Source organism: Podarcis raffonei, chromosome 15, assembly GCF_027172205.1.
Source record: "Podarcis raffonei isolate rPodRaf1 chromosome 15, rPodRaf1.pri, whole genome shotgun sequence".
In the NCBI taxonomy this organism is placed as follows: Eukaryota; Metazoa; Chordata; class Lepidosauria; order Squamata; family Lacertidae; genus Podarcis; species Podarcis raffonei.
This window is the reverse complement of record NC_070616.1, coordinates 22928290-22950956: the sequence shown is the minus strand read 5'-3', so window position 1 is coordinate 22950956 and position 22667 is coordinate 22928290. Positions and strand designations below refer to the sequence as shown.

Sequence of the window (22667 nt, the reverse complement as noted above, 5' to 3'; positions counted from 1 at the left end):
AAAACCAGAAAGCAAGAACCAAGTAATTGCACCAGGGTCTTAGGAGAGAATACGTCCTTCCCCGAGCCACTATTGAGGCTCCAGAGCTTAAAGAAAAACTCCCAGCATTGTCCCATCTCCTCTTTACACCTTCCTGTCTTCCTCACAGAGATCATGGGGCTAGATAACCTGTTCAAAGAGGGCAGCCTTTCAATGCCAAAGAGAACATCCACCATTAACACCATTTCTCTGGAAGCCACTTCTGCCCAGACTTTGTTCTGACTGACATGCTGGAGATGATGCCATTTAGATGTAGCATAGGTCTCTTCTGTTTCGTCTCCATCTTTGGGTAGCTGCATTTGAGGCTTTCAGTGGAACCGGAGAAAGCAATACTAAATATGATTAAAACATAAAATATGTATGAATTGAGGGAAATAACCTCGATGTGAGGGGATTTAATGGTGATGCGTGCCAGTGATGGGAAAATAATATAACTTAACGAGCTAAGAAAGTGGTCTCAGGGCCTTTGGATTTTCTGGGTTCAAAGATATGTTCCCATGACCTCAGGACTGCATTGTCAGAGGATGGCTAGCTTGGGTCAGTCGGCTATCATGGAGATTGCTGCTCCCACCTGTCAGTGGGGGAGGCAAATTTGCCACACCCCAACTTCCCTCCCAAGAAGATGCAGATGGCTTGTTCTGCGTGGGAGGAGTTGGTCTGGCCATCTGCTCCTTCTTGGAACCAATCTGCTTGCTCCTCCCCAAACAGCTTAGTCTGCTTCTTGCAGTGCCCTCCGCCCCTCGCTATGTAGTATGGGCTTTGCTAGTCACCTGTTTGGGGGAATTTGGGGCAGGGAGCCTATTTCATACTGATGTGTTTGGAGTAGCATAGCTTTGGTTGATTTAATTGGCTGTCAGTCTGGACAGGAATGACAAGTTAAGAGTTGTGGGAAAATCAAATATGGCAGTACTGGGTTAAGGACACTTTTGCCACCTGATGCTGCTTTGTCTGTGGTCATTTGGGGAAGGGGGTGCTATTTAGATTTGCCATGCACACTGGAGTGAATCCAAAGCCCACAGGTCTACAGTGCACTTGTCAAGTTTGCATACCCAAGGTGTTCCGACATGAAACCAAACCTGTTTCCCTTCTTCTTTCTCTCTCTTTTATTTACGTCTCACCATGTTTAGTGCACGTGTAATTATGTACTTTTTGAATTGTCAAAAAAAAAATGTTTTTTTAAAAAAAATATGAAACCAAACCTTCAGTGTCACTAGCCAAGTCTTGTGAAATGCTTTCCCAGCTGAGACTAAGGTGGTATCTTTTTAAACTTTTAGAACATTTTATGCCACCAGACCTATTCAGACAATTGAGAAGGTCAATTTCTGCAATAGTTAGCTGGTGATTTGTGATTTTAATTTTTGCGTAGTTTTAAGAAGTGTGCGCGCTTGTACATTTGTATGTTTCTTATGCAACAGCAGTATATAAGTATTTTTTATAAATAAGAAAAGTAAGTAAAACCAACCCACTGCTAAAAGTAAGCAGCCTGGTTGCTACCTATATGGAAGGCAGCCAGGCAGCCACGAAGCCTCATCTAAGCTGCTTTGAGCCTTCTATAGGAAGAGCTGGCTCATGTAATAGAATAAACACCTTCTTGGCAGCACTTATCCTCTCATCCTTCACGGTGCAGAGAGAAGGGAATAAACCGAGTAGTGTTCCCCCCCACACACACTTTGGATCTCCCTCTCTCTACTTAATAACTTGTCATGCTTCCGGTAATATCTTTCACCTGGGTGTTTTCTTTTTCCTATAGGTATTAAAATGGTTCTTTTAAGGTGTTTAAATATATTTAAGCTTCATGCAGCTGTCCTCGCCTGGCCAAATTGGCATGGTTAATCTGTAGCTGAGGTGTCACTTGCTTCCCACTAATCTCCCCTTCTAGAGGAGGTGAAATAGACAGATAGCAAATTTGAAACTGTTGCAAGGAAATACAGTCATCTTTAGATAAGAAAGTGCCCGGGAAGAGATTGCTCTGTAAAATAAATTTATATTTATATATAATCTGTGCTCCCCACCCCAGTTCTAAGAAGCTGGCATGAATGAGCCCTCAGGGGCAATTCAGACTGACATTTTCTTGCCTTGATGATCTCGGCGTCTAATAGTGACTTAACATGTGTTGGAAAGCCTTGATGGATCTGTAACTTTAACGTGAATGATGAATAGCTTTTAGAATTATGAATTTTCATATTTCCTTTCATAATTTGTAACCTGAGCACCATTGGTCCATCTAGCCCAGTTGTGTTTACACTCTCACTGATCATTACTCTTTCTGTCCCAGGCAGAGGGTCTTTTCTATCTCCTACTACCTGGGAGTGAACACTGGACCTTCTGCATGCAAAGCATAAGCTCTGCCACTGAGCTTCCCCTACGAGCCAGTGGACCTCTCATTAACCTTGCAAGCAAGGTAAAAAAGGTAAAGGACCCCTGGATGGTTAAGTCCAGTCAAAGGCAACTATGGGGTGCTGCACTCATCTCGCTTTCAGGCTGAGGGAGCCGGCGTTTGTCCACAGACAGGTTTCCGGGTCATGTGGCCAGCAGGACTAAACCACTTCTGGCACAACAGAACACCGTGGCAGAAGCCAGAGAGCATAGAAACACTGTTTACCTTCCCACCCCAGCGGTACCTATTTATCTACTTGCACTGGTATCCTTTCGAGCTACTAAGTTGGCAGGAGCTGGGACAGAGCAACAGGGAGCTCACCCCGTCATGGGGATTCGAACCACCAACCTTCTAATCGTCAAGCCCAAGAGGCTCAATGGGTTAGACCACAGCGCCACCTGCATCCCCAAACCTTGCAAGTAAGATGAGTAATTACCACCTGCTATTGGTGGAAACAACACAGGACACCCTGCACCTGTCATGGAATGGTTGGACACAGAGGAATGTGGAGGAGCCAGTTGGGGAACCACCAAGGGAAGAAGGCTCAGAGCCTGGGGAATGGTGGTGAGACAACGGTGAGTGGTCAGAAGGAGAAGAGGGAGTAGACTGGGAAGAGGAAGTGTTAGACGCTGAAGATAATGGAGCTTAGTGAGGTAGGAGAGTCGCTGGTGGAGTAGTCCAGAATCAGAGGCCCCTAGTCCCCTCCCAGAGCTGCAATCCCAGAGTGGCTTAGCAATCAATCCCTTTTCAAAGGGAACACTGGGAATTGTAGCTCTGTGAGGTGAATAGGAGAAGGCATCCTAAGGACTCCCAGCATCATCGAGAAACTGTAGCTCTCAAAATTCTTTGGTGGGAAGCTGTGACCATTTAAAGTGATGTCATCGTGCTTTAAATATATGGTGTAAATGTGGCCAAAGTCAGCTCTTTAAAGGCATATCTCTAAGAAAGCACAGGAGAAAATGTCCCTGTGTTGTTTGGGTGTTGCTTTTAATAGCTTAAAAAAAAAAAACCCCTGAAAACCACAGGCAGGTAGGAGGCAGATGTCAATTCCCACAGGGGTCATTTTAGTCTCAGGGTTAATTCAGATTTTCTTGGGGACTGCTCTTCCCATCAGGAAAAATGTGGATTAGTACAACAATAAACAAGGTGTTTCCTCATTGGGTGAATAAATGTTCAGCTCATTTCTGTGATGATCCAGCAAGATGCAGGTTGGAGCTCACTCATCTGTAGCCTATACTTGACCAAATGCTAATGAAATATTACCTCTGGTCCACCTCTACAGGTTTGGGTATGTACTTCACATGAGAAAAGAAAAAGTGCAGAAATTTTTGTGTGTGTGCAAATGGGAGCACTCACATTTCTTAACTTTTTTAAAAGAACTTTGTGGGCATATAGAAACAGTGCTTGGAGGTAGGTCGTGACAGTACTCAGGGACAGAAAAAAAAGACAAGCAAGTTTATGTTTTCAGTCTACCGGGAACCGGTGCTGGTTGACCTGACAGATTGAATCAATGCACCAACTGATGGCTTGAACAACAGTGAGCGAGGCTCAGAGTGCAGAGCGTTCAATGCCATAACTGCAACAATCACTCCAAACTTCTGGCAGTTGCATTAGGCTCATCATTGTGCACTTGGCATCATACCTGCCTTGAATTGCCAGGGCAGCAGGCGTTGTCTGGGTTGTGAACATACATGACAAGTAAACAAGGTTGGTCCCCGCAAAGGGCAGGACTCAGTAACTGGGTTAACATGCTGTACAGTAGTCCCAAGGAAAATCCCTCCACTCGAACTGCAATTTGCATTGGGAAGAAAACTCCACTGGCAAAGGGAGGTTTTCTCCCAGTGCAAATAAGAGTTTCAGAGGGGTGATTTCTGAGGGCTGATTCTCTTCAGGACCATAGCAGGGGAGGAAAGGGTTTAATTCAATTCCTGCAGAATTTCTGCTAATTTGTGTACAAACGCTGCTAATGCAGACCCTTGTGAGGTGACCTATCCTCTCGTTCAGAGATCATCTAAGGAAAATGACCTCAACTCTTCAAACAGGTCTGATGGAGGCTTTCACCTGGGCAGCAAATAAATTGCCTCTTGCAGCTTGTCTTTTCCTTATTTCTAAATTGGTGGTGCTTGGAGTGGGGCCAGCTCAGTCTTCCCCTGCAAGATACCTACTGTCTCCTCTGGGGAAATCTTTGAAAGGTTCTGGAGGACAGAATCCATTTGCGGTTGCTGAAAGCAATGAGATCTTCCAAAGGTTAATTGCATTTGGTTGATGTTTGCTGCAAGCTAGCAGTTTGAACGGGGGGAATTCTCTTGCAATCAAATCCCACAGCCTAAAGTTGGGGAAAATGAGAACCCCTTTTGCCACCTGGATTCCAGCATTAGACTTGTAAAACCCACAGTACATGGGCATATTTGTAGACCTCCTGAATAGAATTGGTTGCAGCCGTGAACTGCTAATACCATGGTGCAGATTCATTCTGGAACACATGAAGGCCGAACTTCCCTATATGTCAAGTCTACAGAGACTAGACTTTTGGTTATGAAAACTTGATTGAGACAAATGGCAATGATGCAACCATCTTGCAGTCTACTGAACATATGTGCTAAGCAGGGGGTGAGTTGATTTCAGTCTTGTATAGTTTATTTTTTAAGAAATGAATATGTGTGTCAGCCATAAAAAGCAAGAGTGCAGGTTCAGATTCTCTTACTTAAGGTGTGTTCATTGATCCTATTACTCCTGCTAAAGGACATAAGGAGTGCCTTTTCTAGCTGGATCAGACTAAAATCCAGATCACCTTTCATTCCTTGCAAGAACTCTAACTGTTGCAGGTATTGATATTGCGCAGTTTGAAGCAACTGGAAGCATAAGAACTAACTCCTTTGGAAATGAAACATTGCCCAGGAAAAAATATCCATACAATGTTTTGTGCTGTCCAGCACAGGTCAGCATCTTACAAAATATGAAATACCATATTTTTCCATCTATAAGACGCCCCCATGTATAAGACTATTTTGGGGACTTTGATTTAAGAAAATGGGGGGAGATCTATCCATGTATAAGACACCCCCCATTTTTGGACATTATTTTTAGGGGGGGGACCTAGTCTTATACACAGAAAAATACAGTAATCCAAACAGACCTATAATCACAGGTCTCTCTCTCTCTCTCTCTTTCCAGGCTGTTTGCTCTTCCTTCAGGAGAGCCATTTACATGCATTGTTCTCCCTGTGGTGTTCAGAGAGACAACTCAGTTTGCATCTTCACTCCATTGAGTTTTGGGAGGAAAGACAACTCAAAGGCAACTCCTATCAAAAAGGAGATTGCAACCAAATAAATTTCACATGATCCCAGGTTAAACCTTCACATGTTAGCTACCAGAAAACAACAACCAGTTAGTTGATCATTAACTCAGCAAGAACTCAGAGTCCTTTAGAAAACTCTTGTGGAAAAGCCTTAGTGTTAGCAATATACATTTAGCCATTTCCCGATTTAAATCTTTGTTATCACATATACATTTTTCACTTCTGTGTGAATTAAACCGTTATACTTAACACTAACAACCTCTAGGTAATTGGTGGTGCCCTGTAAAATGGCTAATGGTGCCCCCATAGTGAACTGTGGTGTAGCTCTTGCCCACTCCTGTGTAAAGCTATAGAGCACAGGCCCAAAAGGTGTCACAACCAACAGCGATCTTTGGGTTCTTCATTCTAAGACTGTGGTGTGATCCACCAGTTCTGCAGTGGTCTAGAATGTCCAGTATGACAACCCCTGCTCCATCCATGAAGATCTGGGCCAGCCCTATCAATTAATATGGATACATTGCGAAAGTGTGTTAAAGGAGTAGTCTCAACTAGTGCAATTGGCCATAGAAATTTGTGTGTGTTCTGTTTAAGGGACTGGCTGAGGGTAGACAATCTAGAATTAGTAACGAATACTCTACCACCTAGAATGGAAATTGCAAGACAAAGGCTATAATAACCTCAGTTGAAATAGAGCCATTAACATGGATTTGAATGCAGTAGAAGGAATTTAAATACTGAATCTAGTTGAGGATCAAAATCGAGCAGGACAAATAATGTGACTTTTCCTGAATTACTGTGTTTGATGGTGGTATTGGGGAAATATTGAACCTCAAGGTTTACCCAACAGTAGTTAAATCTGAACTACATAAGATTTCTAAAACAAAAAGCAAAACATCCAGTTCAGCACAATGAAGTTACAATATTTGTTCCATTAATTAACTAACAATGGTCCATAATATGAATAAGTCAATTTCTCCCTCAAACAATATATGGTGGTTGGTCAATTTCTTCTGTTTCTAAAGTTTTGACCAGCCATTATTCAACCTGTGGATCGTAGCTCTGTGAGGGGAATAGAGGCTTCTTCAAAACTCTCAGCACCCTTAACAAACTACAGCTCCCAGAATTCTTTGGGGTAAGCCATGACTGTTTTAAATGCTATTATAGTAGTTTGAATGTAGGGTGTGGATGTGGCCTTAATGGTGCCTACATATCTATCTGCTTCCTCTGATGTTGCTTAATGGTTGCTTTAGACCCAAGAGAACAATGCTCCATGTTCTCTGGGTCTTTTCTGCGCCTTCTTTTTATCATTTCTTTTCTTTCCAGTTAACCATTTAAAAGTTAACCTTTTGTTGCTGGCTCAGAGTGTGCTTGGTGAAATGTGAATAACTGAGTTGGCTTTTTGTTGCTGTTGTTGTTTTATCCCTTGAATTAGGGAAGCTCACAGTGATATAATTTGACAAACTCAGCCTCAAGCCATTCCACTCAAGCTCTTAATTATCTCACTGCAGAAGAATAGAAGAGAGCCGGCATGGAGTCTGACCTCACTATAAACCAAGACTTGGTTCTTTAAAGTGAGTCACTTCAAAGGGGTGGTGGTGGAATCAATTCGTTTGTTAGCACACGTAAGCCCCAGGCACACAACCCATCAGATGAACCTTGTATCCAGCAGGTAGCCATGTGTAGTTCAGTTCCACACTATTAATCCTTCAAAAGAGGCTGGAGCACAACAGAGATTGATCACCACGGGTGATAGAGCACGCTGAGGAATGAGGTGCTCAGTGCCATCTGACCAGGAAATAAGAGCATCAGAAGGGCACTGCTGGTTTGGGCCAATGGCTCACCTAGTCAAGCATCCTGCTGTCAGAGTATCCAACCAGATGTCTGTGGGAAGTAGCACGGGAGCACTCTCCCCTCTTTCAGTTTCCAACAACTGGTATTCAGCAGCCTCACTGCCTCAAACCATAGAGGAAGAGCATCATGGCTAATAGCCATTGCTAGCCTTAGGTAAAGGTAAAGGGACCCCTGACCATTAGGTCCAGTCGTGGCCGACTCTGGGGTTGCGGCGCTCATCTCACTCTATTGGCCAAGGGAGCCGGCATACAGCTTCCGGGTCATGTGGCCAGCATGACTAAGCTGCTTCTGACGAACCAGAGCAGCGCACGGAAACACAGTTTACCTTTTTGCCGGAGCGGTACCTATTTATCTACTTGCACTTTGACGTGCTTTTGAACTGCTAGGTTGGCAGGAGCAGGGACCGAGCAACGGGAGCTCACCCCGTCGCGGGGATTCGAATCACCGACCTTCTGATTGGCAAGTCCTAGGCTCTGTGGTTTAACCCACAGCGCCACCCGCATCCCTTACTAGCCTTATCCTGCATGAATAACCTTAAATTAATACAGAAGGGACACAGCTGGAATGCACAAGCATGGAAGGATTCAGACAGCCAGAACTGGTTAAATTTCAGAAAGCCAGTGTAGTGTTGTGGTTAGAGTGTCAAACAAGGACCTGAGAGACTAGGGTTCAAATCCCCACTCAGCCATGAAGCTTATCGTGTGTCCTTGGGCCAATCATTGCCTCTTAGCCCAACTTACCTTATGGGGTTGTTGTGGGGCTTAAATGAGGAGTGGGGGAACCATGTAAGCCATTTTGATCTCCTTGGAGGAAAAGGTGGGATATAAATGCCTCGAGCAAGCAAATAAATTTGTGGTAAGAAGAGTTGGTTGCTTTGTGTTGGTTGGTTGGTTGGTTGGTTGGTTGGTTGGGAAAGGGAAAAAAAACAGGTATAAAAAGAGAAGTCCTGGTTGCCAAGATCCAAGTTTGGAACAAGTACTATTTGGTGAGAGAACCCCAGCAGAAATTTAAAACCATAATACATGCAGCAAAGTAACACATGGAAATATAAGCTGTTCAGCTTTTAAAATATGGCCTTCTATGTTCCTTCCAAAGTTTCCTACTTCCCTAGCCTAGAAAAGGTATCATACGTTTGCTATGTTAAAAATGGTTGACTCTTCAAAGGTCAGATTCATGTGCTTTTCCATGCAGCATTCAGAAAACATAGGCAACAAAATTTAGGTTAGTTCCAAAGTAGTTAAAGTTCCAAGATTATTTGGTACAGGAACACAAGAATTGCTTTGTTGAAAAATCATGCAGACTGAGCTTGGAGCAACCAGCTCAGAAATCTTTATACACCAGAGTTCACTGAGAGAAACAATAGACTTGACTTCCTTCCTCCCAAGGTGATTGGGGAAGGTGACTTAACTAAGCCTGGCAAGACAGCTTACTCTATGGCATTAACCCCTTCATGCATTAATTAGACTTAAACATGTTGGTTATATGAGGCTGGTTATCCCACACTTTGGATAACTGATAATGATAAATCCACCTGAGACTGAATAAGGAGCAGGACAGAACCAATGAGGAACACATTAGATCGAGTGCTTCAGCAGGTATGGTATGCATTTTGATAGGAAGTGGTTGATATAAGGAGTTGTTGTTTTTTGGAGGAAATGATAGAAAAGGTAACTTCAGAGTTCAGGTGAGCTTCCCTGGGAGGTTTGCATAAAGATGCCACATTTGCATAATTTATTCAACTTTTGATATTTTGCATAATTTATTCTCCTGGGGTAGGGGCAATGAGCAAGGCAAGACATAGAAACTGCTGTTGACCGCAATAAATATTATTAAGCAACTCCACGCTATCATCCACATCCCCATATACTTTCAAGCATATGTTCACAATCCTGAGGCCTGGGAATTCACTTTCCTAAAAAATGAAGGCTGAAATTCTCAAGAACCTGAATTCTGTAGCATGTATCTCATTCTTCACTTTCCCCATACTCATGACATAAAGACACTGCTTGGTTTTTCCTGTGGGGTAATTGCATATGCACATAGCTTTAAGGCAGGCATGGCCAAAATTGGCCCTCCAGCTGCTTTGGGACTACAACTCCCATCATCCCTAGCTAACAGGACCAGTGGTCAGGGATGATGGGAATCGTAGTCCCCAAACAGCTGGAGGGCCAAGTTTGGCCATGCCTGCTTTAAGGGCTACAGTAGAAGGCACTCCATGCCTAATTCACAATCAACATAAATACCTAAAAGTACAGAGGCTGCATAGTTCATGTGTGTCTTTATTATCTACATTGCTACCTTGTTCTTCTTTGAGCTCAGGAACATGCATGGTTCTCACTCCTCCCCTCTTGTTGCCACAACAACCCTGTGAGATAAGTTAGTTTGAGAGAGAGAAACCAGCCCAAGGTAACCCAGTGAGCTTCATCATGACTGAGTGGAAATTTGAACCCAAGCCTCCTTGGGCCTACACTGAAAACTACCATACCACATGGGTTTCATGTTGACTTGCCATGGATCTGTACAGTGGTACCTCGGGTTAAGAACTTAATTCGTTCCGGAGGTCCATTCTTAACCTGAAACTGTTCTTAAACACCACTTTAGCTAATGGGGCCTCCCACTGCCGCCACGCCGCCAGACCACGATTTCTGTTCTCATCCTGAAGCAAAGTTCTTAATCTGAGGTACTATTTCTGGGTTAGCTGAGTCTGTAACCTGAAGCATCTGTAACCTGAAGCATCTGTAACCAGGGGTACCACTGTAGAAGCATTCATCACACCACAGTGGCCTTTCTCTTTTTGTGGGTTGCAACTGTTGGCATAATAATATAAGAGCAGAAGAACAGCCTGCTGGATCAGGCCAGTGGCCCATCTAGTCCAGTATCCTCATAGTGGCCTACCAGATGCCCCTATACAAAGCCGGCAAGCAGGACCCAAGCGCAAGAACACTCTCCCCTCCTGTGGTTCCAGCAACTGGCTTTCAGAAGCATTACTGGTTCTGACAATGGAGGCAGAGCAGAGCCATCATGACTAGTAGCCATTGATAGCTTTATCACCCATAGATTTGTCTAAGCCATCCAAATTGGTGGCCATTCCCGCCTCTTGTGGGAGCAAGTTCCATGGTTTAACAATGCACTGTGTGAAGAAGTCCTTTGTTTGATCCACCTTGACTCTTCCAATGCTCAACTTTGTTAGATCTCCACACATACAAAGCAGGCCACAAACTATTATGGCGGGGAAAGCACGTTTGGTGGCCACTCTCTTGATCCTTTGGGGTAGGCCAGCATTTCTTAGTGAGGAGATCTCAGCCTTTGGCAGTTTACTGGGGCCCCTGGAGCCATAAGCTGAATGTGAGGGATGCCAATGTCCTGATAAATACTGCAGCAAGGCCCTCCATATTGGAGAGGCAACCTTGACTCCTCAAGCATCAAATATTCATAGCTGCAACAGAGACGCAGATAAACAAGAGAGGGAGGGAGAGGCGAAATGTTCATTCTGGGGGTTGTTGTTGTTGTTTAGTTGTTTAGTCATGTCCGATTCTTCGTGACCCCATGGACCAGAGCACGCCAGGCACTCCTGTCTTCCACTGCCTCCCGCAGTTTGGTCAAACTCATGCTGGTAGCTTCAAGAACACTGTCCAACCATCTCATCCTCTGTCGTCCCATTCTCCTTGTGCCCTCCATCTTTCCCAACATCAGGGTCTTTTCCAGGGAGTCTTCTCTTCTCATGAGGTGGCCAAAGTATTGGAGCCTCAGCTTCACGATTTGTCCTTCCAATGAGCACTCGGGGCTGATTTCCTTAAGAATGGATAGGTTTGATCTTCTTGCAGTCCACAGGACTCTCAAGAGTCTCCTCCAGCACCATAATTCTGGTGTTAACACTGGGAAACTTGAGCTGCTGCATTAAGCTGGGTCAGGGGCAGGAATGGTGGTTAACTCACTGATTTCCTTTGCCTCTGGTAGGGAAACTATCCATAGCCATCTGAATTGTTTCTGCAAGAAAAAAGAATATATATAATCTGTTGCTGCACTGAAGTGCTGAAATGAAACTCAACCCAGATCGCAATGACAGGTGTGTGCACACTCTCTCTCTCTCAGGCTGGATTTTCCCCGCGGCTGACATCGGTGGCTGGAGTATTCTCCTTGTCTTGCATTCCTGGATATACATGACTTGCTCAGGCGCTTAACGCTCAGCCTGGCTGCCTGCTCTGCTTTGCAGCAGACAGGAGCCATCCCTTCGAAATCTAAGCAGACAACTTTGCGCTTTGATCTTGACCAAATCTGTACAAGCCTCAATAGATTAGGTGGCAATGGATAAATTGCTTACGGAGCTATGAGCCACAGTGTGTGTGTGATTGTTTGGGGTGGCGCATGATGCGTCTGCGGCAAGCTAACAACTAGCTGATATCCCAGCCCAAGGGAGGAGTGTTCTTCCACCTGCCCCTCACAGCAATTGTTTGGGGCCATGTTTTGCTAAGATGACCAAATTGGAAATTCTCAGGGAAGCTGAAACTCAACACATTTATACCCTGCCTTATGTCCAAGTGAGATACAGTGGAACCTCTACTTACAACCATAATCCGTTCTGGAGGTCTGGTCATAACTAGAAACGTACATAAGTAGAGGCGCATTTTTCCATAGAAAGTAATGGAAAAGTGAATCAATCCGTTCTAGACGATGAAAAACACCGCCTAAAACAGCAATTTAACATGGATTTTACTGTCTAACGAGACCATGGATCCATAAAATGAAGGTAACAATCAATGTACTGTACTACAAAATAAATAAGACAATATAGTAGATGAAAGCAATTAACATTTTTCTCTCTTACATGCACTGAGGGTGGGTGGGCTTACCTGGCTACAAGCTGGGGGTGGAGCAGGGGTCAGTAAAGAGCTGAGTCACTTCAGCCAGGATCACTTTTTTTTCTTGCCAGGCCAGTTTCTTCTCTGGACTTCCTCAGGTTAGTTCCTCGGCGGGGTTTGGGGCTGCAGTGCACCCTGCTGTGCCTCTAGCAGGTGGCACCTCTTCCACAGCTTCAAAGGTGGGATGGGGGCCCTCTCCCCATTCCTTCAGCGGATGCTCCAGAGCTGCCCCACAGCTGGCCAGGCAAGCTCTGGGCTGCTGGCAAGGCCTCTGTTCGTATCTAGAGGAAAGTTCATAAGTCGAAGCACCTACAGACGGTCACAACTGGAATCGGACATAAGTAGAGCTGTACGTAAGTCGAGGTTCCACTATACATGGTTCTCACATGTGAGGTAAATACATCTGAGATGTAGTGACTGAGCATTCTGTGTAGAGACAAAGAAATTCAGCCCAACAGCTGTGAGGATTGGTAAATTCCTAATATGCTTCAAGTATATCTTAATCCTCTTTTCTGATCCTTTAATGACTGTCCTTTGTGACAAGCAAGCTGCAGTTTAAGAACATAATAAGAGTCCATACCCTCCAACATTTCTCTGTTGAAAATAGGGATGTCTAATAATAATAATAATAATAATAATAATAATAATAATAATAATAATGCTATTATTTATTCCCCGCCCATCTGACTGGGTTGCCCCAGCCACTCTGGGCTTCTTCCAACATATAAAAAAAACCATAATACAGTGGTATTCGAGTTACGAACTTAAAATAGGAACGTCCTAAGGAAAAGCAGGACATTCTGAGATCCAGTCAAAAACCAGGAAGGCTCCTGTAAATCTGGTTTCCAGCAACTGGTATTCAGAAGCATTACTGCCTCCAGCCATGGATGCAGAGCATAGCCATCATGGCTGTTGGCCATTGATAGCCTTTTCCTCCATCCTACCCCCCCATTGTTTAGTTGTGACAATTATATCTCCCCTTTTCTCCAAGGAGCTCAAGTTAGAGTTCATGGTTCCCTTTTTATCCTGAATGCCTCCGTGAGGTAGGTTAAGCTGAGAGGCAGTGACTGGCCCAAGGTTATCTGGTGACTGAGTGGGGCTTGGAAATCTGGGTCTCCCAGGTCCTAGTCTGACACTTTAACTACTGCCACATCACACTTGCTCTGGGTAACCATAATAATCTTAAGGCAGCTGCAACATGTAGCTTTTTTGAGATGTTTTCATGAAGGAGTAAATCATATGAAGCATTTCCGCTTGTTGGTTTTTAAAAATATATATGATTGAAATCTGTTGTGAACGTCAAACTGCCCAACCTTCTCCCTGTTTCTTTGTATGGGGGTGGGGGCTGTTCTAGCTGTTTGTTTTTTAAAATCTCCCTGCTTGTTTGTGTCCACCATAGCTCTTAAGACAGTCAATGTGCTAGTCTACAGACAGAGATTCCCACCCCAACCCTGCCCAGGCCATTTCACACCACAGAGGAAATGAAATCTGGAGTAGGGGGTAGTGGCCTGTATCTTGCTCCCAAATCTTCTGAAAGTCTTTGTTAGGTCTGCCCAAGCCTTCATTTCCATCTGTGGAACTACATCTGCTGAATATAAGACACTGGGTGCTAGCAACATGAGAAAACCTTTAAGGGCTTCTTTTGAACTCTTGGAAGAATCTTGGTTGACCATGACAGCAAGCATTATCCTGGTCTAGATTGTTCTCCAGGTTATTCTGATGACTTCTCATGCAATAGAGAACAAGCTCAGAGTCTCTCCTCCATCCATTGGATGATGGACTCAAGGGCATCCTGATCAAATTTGCAGATGACACCAAACTGGGAGGGGTGGCTAACACCCCAGAGGACAGGATCACACTTCAAAACGACCTTGACAGATTAGAGAACTGGGCCAAAACAAACAAGATGAATTTTAACAGGGAGAAATGTAAAGTATTGCACTTGGGCAAAAAAAAAAAAAAAAAAAAATGAGAGGCACAAATACAAGATGGGTGACACCTGGCTTGAGAGCAGTACATGTGAAAAGGATCTAGGAGTCTTGGTTGACCACAAACTTGACATGAGCCAACAGTGTGATGCGGCAGCTAAAAAAGCCAATGCAATTCTGGGCTGCATCAATAGGAGTATAGCATCTAGATCAAGGGAAGTAATAGTGCCACTGTATTCTGCTCTGGTCAGACCTCACCTGGAGTACTGTGTCCAGTTCTGGGCACCACAGTTCAAGAAGGACACTGACAAACTGGAACGTGTCCAGAGGAGGGCAACCAAAATGGTCAAAGGCCTGGAAACGATGCCTTATGAGGAACGGCTAAGGGAGCTGGGCATGTTTAGCCTGGAGAAGAGGAGGTTAAGGGGTGATATGATAGCCATGTTCAAATATATAAAAGGATGTCACATAGAGGAGGGAGAAAGGTTGTTTTCTGCTGCTCCAGAGAAGCGGACACGGAGCAATGGTTCCAAACTACAAGAAAGAAGATTCCACCTAAACATTAGGAAGAACTTCCTGACAGTAAGAGCTGTTCGACAGTGGAATTTGCTGCCAAGGAGTGTGGTGGAGTCTTCTTCTTTGGAGGTCTTTAAGCAGAGGCTTGACAACCATATGTCAGGAGTGCTCTGATGGTGTTTCCTGCTTGGCAGGGGGTTGGACTTGATGGCCCTTGTGGTCTCTTCCAACTCTATGATTCTATTCTATGATCCCACCCAGGATACTGGTAGTGGGTTTCAGCTTCAGTCTGCTTGTACATTCAAACTGGAATGTCTATACCTTGAGATAAAGGCAATATGTGCAGCATCTTCTATTCCAGCATTTCACTCTGGAGTGGACACTGACGGGAGAGGTCAACGGAAGGAGCAATGATCCATTAGCAACAGGAGAAAAACTTGGTTAAGAGGCATGCTGACGTCATTCTGCGTTACTCAGAAAAACTCCAAATTCAATAGAGCAAAGCAGAGCAGCTGCCCGGCAAGAGAGGGGAAATATGAAAACACAATAATTATAGGGCAGTGTGGTTTTGTTGGGGGGGGGGATCCAACATCTTGTCTTGGGAGCGAGCCTTCAAATGACGATTGTTCTGCAAACCAAGGCTGACCAGCAGGGCTTTTTAGATTCCCTTCTTAATAAAATTTTCTCCGGCAAGGAGTGCCGAGCCACTTAATGTAATAATAGAGGGGGAAATACTACTTAAACAAACACTGAAATTCCCTCATATGTACAACGGAAGTTAAACTTAGATTAAAGCAGCAGTGTGTGGGCGAAGAGGGGAGACATACTTTAATATAAAGTTACAGTTATAAATTTGAGCCAATGATGTTATAAGCGTTTGGGGACTTCTGAGCTCTGGGGGGTGATTAATTCAAATTAATCAGCACCTCTGCCATTTGTTAGAGGAGATGTTTTTAATGCCCCCCCCCCAAATTTGCTTTTAATGGAACGGATGAGGTTTTTTGTTTGTGGTGATGTTTGTGCTTTGTTTTTGTAAAGCTGCTTTGAGTTGCCTGCAGCAAGAAAAAGCATCCAATAAATGTAATAAATAAAATAACAATAATAACAACAAATCAACGAGAAAGATTTCCATTGCACTCAATGTGAGGGAAATGTTTCCTGGAGTTTGGAAGGGGCTTGGACCCAACCAGTGAAAGCCATACCAACACAACGGTCTGTTTCAGCCCTGCTTGTAGGTCCTGCATGTGCCTTGTCCTGCATGTGCATGTGGTTAGAGTGTTGGACTAGGACCTGGGACACCAGGGTTCAAATCCCCACTCTGCCATGAAGTTCACTGGGTGTGACCTCGGGCTAGCCACCACCTCTCAGCCCAACCTACCTCACAAGGCTATTGTGGAGATTAAATGATGGGGAGAACCATGTATGCCACCTTGACCTAACTGGAGGGAAAAGTGGGATAATAAATTATAGTCAATAAATACACTGTGGTAGTATGGGACTCTAATCCTTACCCAGTAAGCTGAGGTTCATTCTAGGCAAGAGACAACTACTGCTACTGAGGGGTTTGCCTGCCCAGGTGAGTGGTGTTCAGCCTTATCACAGGGAGCTGCTCTGCACATCCATAGTTTGTGGGCGGGATGAGGGATATGCTCATTGACGTGTGTGTGTGTGTGTGTGTGTGATTAGAGGCACAAATTGCTTCTCTGGCTCCAATTTCCTTCTCCTAGCTGAGGCTGGTATGCCTGGACAGGGATTACCCTCCTTCAGTGAGCTGCGCCTTGGTAACATCCAGTTTCAGGAGGCTCCCTTTGAGACTTCTGTTGGTACAGAATATGGCTGCAAGATTCTTAACTGGGCCCGAACGTTGTGAGCATATTATTCAAACTGAATGTTGTGAGCATGTAATTCAAACAGCTTGACTCAATATAAAGCAGATTTGTATGTTTCTTCCTAACTGGAACCTGATTCCTGACTGCCAGGCATTTTACATCTGAAATTAGACAGGCTCTTTCCAAAATGGGATAGAAGACATCCTTGGGTGAGAGGTTGTGTTTTAGTCTACTCATCAGGGTTTCCTGCACTCTTCATCCCATGGCTGTCTTCTTAATCCAGCAATGGGGAGAACCTGTGGTCTTCCAGCTGTGGGTATACTCAGCTCCCATCATTACTGAGTCTGTCCACTGGTCATACTGCTGCCTGAGACTGATGAGACTGTACAAGTCCAATGAGATTTGGAGGGTCACAGGTTCCGCATCCCTGCTTTAATCCATGGCCCCATAGGAAGTCAGATCACTTTGATGGCCTTGCTTAAGGGGAAATAGAGGTCTCTCTAGGAATCCTCTTGTTGCTTCTGGCCTCTGTTGCATGTCATCCAAACCACTCTCGGATACAGTATGGTCAAGCCACCTCTGGAGTATCTAGTTAATTGGTTGCCCTTCAAGAATGGTTGGTTGCCCAACTCTAGTGACCACTGGGTCTAATGCAGCTAAAAAGGGACCACCTTGTGTCACCCACCTATAGAAACCTTTTCTAGAGTAACTGTGGCATAAAGTGCTAATTACTGGAGCAGCAGTGCAATTCATCCCTCATGGTATCATCTGTCTGACATCCAAGTGCCACTCTAGGACACCCTCTTGATCTTCTAGAACTCTCTCTACCATTTCCTTTAGGACTCTCTAGGACATTGCCTCATTTGCTAGGATGCTCACCCACATCTAGGTTTATCCCAATGTCAGGGGAGGGGATCTTGTTATTTCCTGGGGTTATCATTTATTCATTTTTATTATTATTTTTACAAAGACATTGCCAACTTTTTATGTCCCCCCCCCCTTAGTAGGATTTATGACAATGACAGTTTAGGGAGGTAGCTGAAAGAGTTGCAGGAGAAATATGAAATTGTAGTGAGAGATTTGAGGGTTATGAGGCAGAATGATAGAATTAGAACTTGGCTAGGACAAGCTGACCCATTTTCTGTCATCTATAGTGCCAGCAGAGGTGATCAGAGGTTGCCATTCATAACTTTTTCCTTCCTTCCCATGAGATATAGGTATTCTTGGTTGCTCGCTATAGCAGTCGGCATGATATATTGCTTCATTTGCTCTAGCAACTGAAGTCAGAAAATTTACAAGCCTGATAGATCTGTTGGGGGAAAACTAAGTCACCTTTGCAAATTTGCACGACTGGGATCTCTGCTCTTTAAGAATGTTAGCAAACTTCATTTTGTTCATGACTTTGATAACTCTGACTTTGCTTTAGTTCTCCGGACAAAACTCAATCTACAGCAAAGTTTTAGCCTATTGTTAATTTATGGGTTTTGGTTGTTTCTGTTTTTAGGCTGCTGTATAAGATACCAAAGGCAGGTTCTGTTTTGCTTTGCCTTCATTAATGGCAAGTGTTTATAGAACACAGGACTGTGTTAAATAGTTCCATGATGGGGCAACTATTTTTATATGACAAGTCTGTTTGCTCACTTAGATGGTCTTTTCTTGCATCGTGCTCAAGGTGATTCAGAGTCCTAGGTTACAGTCTAATGGATGTGACACAAAAGGGAAAATGAATGAAGAAGGAAGAGGAACATAGGCAAAATCCAGATACCACAATGGCTGCATGAGGCAGTTTGGGGAAGGGAGGAGTCATAATGGAAAGGGCAAATGCCATGATAGAGATCATTAGGAAAGACATTGAAAATAAAACTTCCAATATCATAATGCTGTTATATATATCTATGCTGTGACCGTGCTTGGAATACTGTGTACAGTTCTGGTCACCTCACCCCAAAAAGGATACAGTGGATCTGGAGAAGGTTCAGAAAAGGGCAAGCAAAATGATCAGGGGGGTGGAGCAACTCCCGTGTGAGAGCAGCATGCCTCTGAATACAGTGGTACCTCGGGTTACATACGCTTCAGGTTACAGACACTTCAGGTTACAGACTCCACTAACCCAGAAATAGTACCTCGGGTTTAGAACTTTGCTTCAGGATGAGAACAGAAATTGTGCTCCGGCAATGGAGCAGCAAGCGGGAGGCCCCATTAGCTAAAGTGGTGCTTCAGGTTAAGAACAGTTTCAGGTTAAGAACAGACCTCCGGAACGAATTAAGTTCTTAACCCAAGGTACCACTGTATTACTTTCTGGGAACTGGAGGTGGGGAGAGGGCTGTAGCTCTCATATCCAGTTTATGGACTTCCTAGCAGTATCTGGTTGGCCACTGTGAAAACAGGATGCTGGTCTAGGTGGCTTGACCCAGTAGGCCTTTTTAATACACCTTTAAATTATACACCAGGGAAAGACTAGTCTGCTCAAACTTCAGACAGTACACGGTTCACTCTAAAAATCCTTGCTGTTCAACAGCTCTCACCCCTCTTCAGTATAGCTAATTCTTATTCTAGAAATGGGTTCTCTCGCTATTTACATTTGTCTCTCTCTTTTTTGGCCAAGAAAAGGGAAAAGCTAAGCAAAATGGTTAAATAAAAGTAGCACGTAATCTATATTGGTGTTGCCCCGGGGACTATGGAAATGGGACTCGCGTAGAGAGCAGAAGCAAAGGAAATAACCCAGGGTGAGAATTTTTAAGCTGAGCAAATTGGCAGAGAAATTAGATCGCGGAGACGAAACACTCAAATGGTTTAGGTTTTGTTTTGTTGAGAATAATCTATATATCTGATGGAGCATTCAAGAGAGAAGGGGGGGGGGAGCTACACCAGCAGCACTATCCTTTACATCTCTCCGTCTGTCTTTCTTTCTTTCTCCCCCCCCCACTGCACTCACCCTCTGAAGGGGCAGCATATGGGAGGACTCCATCAGACAATAAAGCAACCCATTAAAAATTATTGTCAGAATGTCCCCGTTTCATTGTAAACAGGAGCTCATTAGCGGTGGCTGTGCCTGGAGTGTGAAATGGTACATTATTGTTTGTCTTGCTTATTGTAAATTATATAACCTAGCATGGAGCTGTGTCTGAAAGGCTTGCAGGAGCTGTCATGGGGGTATGGGGCTTGGAAAAGATGGACCAATCAAGAGATGCTTTCAAAGCATGGCAGAAATCCTGGGTGGGTTTTGTGTGTGTGTGATGTCTTCTACCCAGCATTGTGTTAGGTCACATCCGCTCTGTCTTCAGAAACTTGGAATCCTGATGACAACTTCTTATTGTAGGCTCCTTGGGGGCAAGGGACTGTTGTCTGCATTGGTGGTGCAATATAAATACTAAAGGTCATAGCCAATGGACATCAGTTAACAAAAGAGTCTACCCTTCTGTATCCAAAATGGTGCCATGCAAGCACCATAGCAGGGATAATACGTAATCCTTTTGTTTTGTCAAAGGTCACATTCAGTTGAAGGTACAGTCATATCTCGGGTTATAGACGCTTCAGGTTGCATTTTTTCGGGTTATTTCTCGGTTTTGGGGGTCGTGCATGCACAGAAGTGCTAAATCGTGCTTTGCGCATGCACAGAAACACCAAACCGCAACCCGCACGTGCACAGATGTGCTGCTGCGGGTTGCAAACGTGCATCCTGCATGGATCACGTTCGCAACCCAAGCATCCACTGTAGTCTGTTGGTGGCTGCATGCTGGCAGTAGGTAGGGCCAGAACCATAAGTGGGTGGAGTTTGCAGCAATAACGGGGGAGGTACTCTGATGATTGATTGAACAGCTACAGAAGGAAAGGAGAGCTTGAAAGAGAAATATAGGTGGACTTGTGACCTTGGGGTTGTAGCCAACTTTCTCCAGCTGCTAGCTCAAGGGCTAATGTGCAACGGACAGATGAGTTTTAATATTGTGCAACAGAGACATTCAATGCAACAGTTGCACTAGTGGAAACTCAGTCAGTGGGCAACAGATTGTGCAAAAAAGTTCCAGTAACCTGTTTATGCATTCTGTTGTGGAACAATGTTTGTCAGGTGCAAAAAAATTCACCAGCACAACAGGTCTACGACTGAGCCATTTTCACTTAACGCTACATTGGATTCAATGCTTTTTTTCTCAACTTGCCACCCCTTCACTCTGCAGTGAAGGAAAGTATCCCTCTCTTACCCACCTCCTCAAAATTCTCATTATGGATGAAGTTCTGGATAGCCCTCGAAGCATGATGGTGATTATCTTTGTGTCAGGAGGCAGATGTTCCATGCAGCACTTTGGATGTTGCCGTTCCTCATCCCAGCACTTGATCAAGTGGATTTGGATTGATGATGCCCTGCCTGGAGCAGGGGAAAGAAGAGCAGGTTGTCAATGGGAGTTTTAGCAAGATAGGGAGACTGCACCCAACGGCCATGATACAAGCCGCGAGGCCGGCGGGTGGCATCCAATGGTGGTAGTGCAAACAAAAAACTGCCACCGATCTGCAGAAATGCTGAACATATGGAGGAGCAGCCGACAACTGTCCAGAAGCAAATGGAGCCAGGAAGCTGAGTTTGCAGTGTGGATGGCAGCCATATACTATTATCCCTTAGTTCTTGCAAGCAGAATTGCTGGATTGGCAAAGAGGGCTACAAAATATAGGTTTGGAGTGGGACTTTGTGTGGATTAAATCTGCATATGAATAAAAGAGCAGTTCTGAAGCAAAAACAAAACACACACCCCCATTCTTACTAATTCTTCTTTTTTAATGCATCTTCATGTCACAGCAGCTTCCAGCTTAGAGGAGATATTCCCTCTTGCCTCTTCTAAGATGGGGCTCTCCAACCATGGACTCTGTCAACATAATTGACCATTTTGGAAACCAAACCTACTGCCCAATGAATTAGTACATGTCTACCAATCAAAAGTGGGTTTTTCAAATGAATCAAGACTCTGACGTTATATGGAATTTAAATTAGGCCACAACTTTATTAAACTTCCGAATGTAGGAAGACCTTAGCTTAGGCCTTGGGCATGTATCCCTCCCAGCCCCCCAGCCGGGGGGAACTGGGGCTCATCAGGGTAAATGGAATATGGGGGTGCTCTGTGAAACGTAAGTGTAGCAGGCAGCCATGCCCACATCCCTGCACGCAGGGTAGTTTACTGATGACCTTTCAGTGTATGGCCAGTGACACCCATATATATAACCCCTTTAAGAGGGGGACCCTGGAATCACTGCCACAGGGGGGTGAGTCACCACTTCACGCCCCCCCCCCATAGGGAAGAAAAGACTAAAGGATTCCACTCAAGGCCATAACCGCCAAAGTTGTGACAAATTGCTACAGGGAAGACAAAACCTGCCAATGCAGGCAAATTTCTTCCTGGTCCTTCAACAACAACCAGTCAAAGACCATAGCAGCGCCCGCTAAACAGGAAGAAAAAGTGAACCCGCAAACAAGAAACATTAAACAAAGGGAGGCTAGGGAGGGTGAATCTCCAGAGCCAACTGCCTGGCTATTGTCAGCTCCACCCGCTATTTACATATGGGGCTGGCCCCACCTCCCAGCAAGAAACTTGATTACTGAGGCTGGGCGTAACCCTCCAAAAATTAACACTGAGAGGCAAGCCAGCCCCTGTTTGCCAGTAAGCTCCCTGGGAACTATAGCACCATGTGCAAAGGGCACCCACAATGTAAAGTGTGAGTGCTCATTCTCCTAGTGGCCGCCCAGATGCCTGTGGGAAATGCCCAAGCAGGACCCAAGCACAAGAGCCCTCCTGTGATTTCCAGCAAAGGGTGTTCAGAAATGTTACTGTTGTGGAGGCAGAGCATAGCCATTGTGGCTAGTAGCCTCTGGCATACCAGGGTTTCTGCCAAACCCTATGGACCCTCAGCTGGCAGATCTTGAGTACAGAACTGTGGCCAAACCATGCTCACCTGTCCCGCACCTGATGTCATATGTTCACTGAG

The 22667-nt window shown here is 44.6% G+C and overlaps 1 protein-coding gene across 1 annotated transcript in view; it reads left to right on the top strand.

Moving 5' to 3' along the window:
* The window catches only part of GRIK4 (glutamate ionotropic receptor kainate type subunit 4), a 460006-nt gene that overhangs the window by 217263 nt on the left and 220076 nt on the right, over positions 1–22667 (top strand). The window lies entirely within an intron of this gene.